A 4,172-nucleotide genomic window follows, 5' to 3' on the forward strand; every position below is an offset into this window, starting at 1 on the left:
ATAATATAACATAATTATAATATTATCATTAATTATCTATATAATAGTATTAATATTTATATAATTTATATTATATACTTGAAGTAACGTAACCTCAAAGTATACGCTATTTAAAGAGGCGCGCGAAGTATTACAATCATGAGAATCGCCAGCCCAGCATCGAAATCTGGAAATATTAATATCCCAATCTTTTCATTTTATTTCAAAGCAGATAGAGATATAAATAGAACCACCGAAGTGTTCCGACCGGCAATCGTGCACCTTCGAGTTTTCAAATTCAGAAGAGGAGAAATGGATTGCGCGCGCAACCCAGGCATTTATGTGGTCTCCTACCATATTCACACGGACATATACGTGTCATAGTATTGGACCACGTCTCGTTTCAGATCTAGGATCACTGGTCACGAGTTCGGTAGTGGGGAAAAGAGAAGTGATCTCGGGGAGTCTCCTATCGGAATGGTTGAGCAACTTGTGGCCAGCTGTGGTGCTCGACTCTGCTTACGCGAAGGAAAGGGAAATAGGGTCAACCTCGAAGCCTCGCAATGCACAACGCGAAACTTAAAGGCGCGCTTCTTGGTTGCCGAGAGAACTCGCAGCGAGACTGGACGCTACTCGAATCCTCTGCATGAAGAATCTCGCCGCGAGCTTCGCGAGCCTTGCCGAGAACAGGCTTAGCCAGGGACGAATTTGGGCCCCCGAAACTAAGTTTTTTCATTATTCAATTAACTTTTCCCCCACTCTTTGCCTATACATAAATCCGAAGCCCGCGTCGGAAAAAAATCGAAGCCCCTCCCCAAAAAAATCCTGGCTATGTCGCTGGCCGAGGAAATTGCACAATAATTTGTTTAAACATTTTATTCCAAGTTACCAGTATCTTTGTACTGATATGGAATAATGAAGAACGTCCATCATTAGAGAAAATTTAATAATTTTCTATTAAATCCTTTCATTTTAAAATAATATATCCTTCACTTCTGAACAAGCATTTCAACTTTCTACCAAATTAGTCTAATTTTAAACCAAAAATATAAATTACTAACACAAAAGTAAATCAAAATGTAATAAATTTCAATTAGATTAAAATCCAAATTAAAACTCCTATTTAACGTCCAATAATAAAATTGATGCAAGCTCCTGTTAACAAAATTAAAAAAACCAGAATCCAAGGACCAAATTTGGACAGCAACGAACAAACAAAAACAAAAAATCCTATTGTAATCTGAAAATAAAACGAAACAAAAATTTCAGACAAAAATAAAAAAGAGGAAAGAAAATGAAAAGGCAGCGTAACACATCCCCTTCCTTCTCTTTTTTTCCTTTCAATGTTATTTTATTGTTATTTGATGATAATAAAAATAAAAAAGACGAAAAAAAGAGAAGGAATGGGATGTGGTTGTCTGCCTTCTCATTTTTCTTTCCTCTTTTTTATTTTTGCCTAAATTTTTTTTATTGGTTTTTTCAGATTACAATAGGATTTTTTGTTTTCTTTCTGTTCGTTGTTGTCCAAATTTAGTCCTTGGATTCTTGTTTTTGAAAAGGAGTTTGCATAAAAAAGTTAATTTTAATCCGACAAAAGCGAATTTTGCAACAAAACAATTACACTTAGAAGCAAAGTGATGATTATTTAATGACGATTTATTTTCTAGAAACAAATTAGTTTAATTTTTTATATAATTCAGTTGTGAACGTTCATGTGAATGGAATAAAAAAATTATTTTTCTAATTTTCATTTCCCTAAAATCAATTAGAAGGCCAAAAAATAATATTTTGCCGGCAAGGATTGTCGAATACAAATGTTTTTGAACAGTTACCTGCCCTTACACATCACCCTTTATTCAAACCTACCTTGTTAAAGTTTGATTGTCGATATTTAACCAAATAAAAAGTCCAAAATCCTCTTTTCTAACCCCACGAATTATGGAGTCGGTGGGATTGTTTAGCAAGAGTCCTAAAAACCACCATTACTATATCCACACCTGAAATGTCAACAATTACCAGTTTGATTGTCGATATTTGAGAATATAAAAACATAAAAAATCCGCTTCTTTTATCCTACGAATGCTGGATTCAGTGAGAATGTTTGGCAGGACCCCTAAAAAACTACCCTTACCATATTTACACCTACAATGTTTAAAATTACAAGTTTGACTGTCGATATTTAAAAATATAAAAACATCAAAAATCCTCTTTTTGCATTCTCATTCATACTGTGAAGGTATTAGTTTTATGAGAAAAATGACTTTCGCGAATTTAATCAAATTGTCCACGTGCGCTATACAGCTATTTCTTTTTTTAAAAATTCAAAATTCTACCGACAGTTATTTATAGCACACAAAAATATGTACAATTTATCCCTATGGCTTGTTCAGATAAAATCAAAATTACAGAAGTTATAGGATTTTCAAAATCCAAAAAACCAAACGAAAATGGACATTTGAAGTAAAAAAAGCGTGATATGAAAAAACGTGAAAAAGAGAAAAACGTTATTTTTCCAAGGTTCTACATTATTCTTTTATTAGCTGTTTAAATTTTGCTTTAAAAAATCGGAAATTCAAATGTTGATCACAAAAAAAATTAATTACATTCTCATTCAGAATGAGAAGGTATTAGTTTTATGCGAAAAATGACTTTCGCGAATTTCATCCAATCTCGATGTTTTGAGGCCCCTGAGTCAGAAAAACAAGTTTTACGTCGCTGTCTGTCTGTCCGGCGTGATCGTTGTTGATACAATTTTAGATAACAACTAAATAAGTTAAAACAAAGAAAAATACGAAAAGAGATAGATCGACAAAAATTTTGCAACTAAAAGAGATCTACAAATTTGTCATGAATCACTTTTTTTATAGGATGAGTAGTTTTTGTTTTCTTCATGAAAAAAAATTGAGAATCAAAATATTAAATTGTGTGCAAACGATACAAGCTACGAGAATAAATGAGACAAAATTTATTCCACGCACAAGGATTTACAAAATTTTTAAAAATATTTTTATTTTATTGACATGAAGCCTAATTTTTCTTTAATCGTAAAAAAAAATATTAAACATAATGAATCTCTGTATAAACAAGGCAATAAGAATCAGTATGTTTTAATTTCCATGCATATTATACATTGTAATGATTGGAATCTTACATGTTTTAGCTTAGCTAAGAATATAATTTAATGCAAAATAAGAAACGAGTATTAAGGTAAACACGATAAATACAATTTGCACTTTATTTTGGAATGTCTTAATAAGCAATCCCAGGCAGACTTACATAAAAATTTATTATATTTGATATAAAAGTGTCGAGCATAATGAAGAAAAGTTTTTTTTTGTCGACAAAATGGAGTTGGTTTTCACGAATCGAACAAAATATAAGAAAAGTCACTTTTCTCTTCTCTTCACCCGAGTCGAAATTTAGGCCCTACTTTGAAGCCGTATCTCCTACCTTCGTAAGGGCTGGAATCTGTAAAGTAGGTTCTAAATAAGCCGAAATCGGCCGTTTTTCCACGTTTAGCGTCAAAGTAGGGTCTGTATTTAAAATAAATTAGACCCTCTTTAAAAGCTCAAACTACTACTTTAGGACTTGTGGTATCAAATCATTCTCTCTAGAAGCTCACATCAATATGGATGAACATAAACAGATTTTGCTATTTATCAGAAAAAAATAAAATAATATCAAGTGATATGAATGTCAAGAATATTCGTAGTTATTTTTTTATACATATTGTTAATAAAATTTGTTAATTATGAGTCTAAAGCATAGTGCACTGAAAAATCCACAAGTACTAAGAAACGAACCCGAGATCGCACGCACGCATTGAGTATTTACTAACCGATTCAGCTATAACGGAACGCGTTAGAATGTCTTTTCCGACATCAACACGATTCCGAATCAATCCCAGCCTGCGGTATTGGTTTTGGATTTTGTGTGTTTTAGCTCGACTCTACTTTGGATCGGGAAGTCGATATATCGGCTCGAGATCGGGTCGGGTTTTCGATTTTCTTTCGACAAATGTGCTCTTCTCACTTGAACCTAGCGGAGAGGGAAATTCGTCAATGGCTTGACGTCCCTCCTTCCCCCTGGCCCCACCAAGCCCTGGTTAAACCGGTTATGGCTAGAGTGAAAATCCTGAAGTATATTTTCCCGGTAGATAGTGGAAGATTTGTACTTTGGCTTAGAATTAAATA

The sequence above is a fragment of the Belonocnema kinseyi genome, chromosome 10, assembly GCF_010883055.1.
Source record: "Belonocnema kinseyi isolate 2016_QV_RU_SX_M_011 chromosome 10, B_treatae_v1, whole genome shotgun sequence".
Lineage (NCBI taxonomy): Eukaryota > Metazoa > Arthropoda > Insecta > Hymenoptera > Cynipidae > Belonocnema > Belonocnema kinseyi.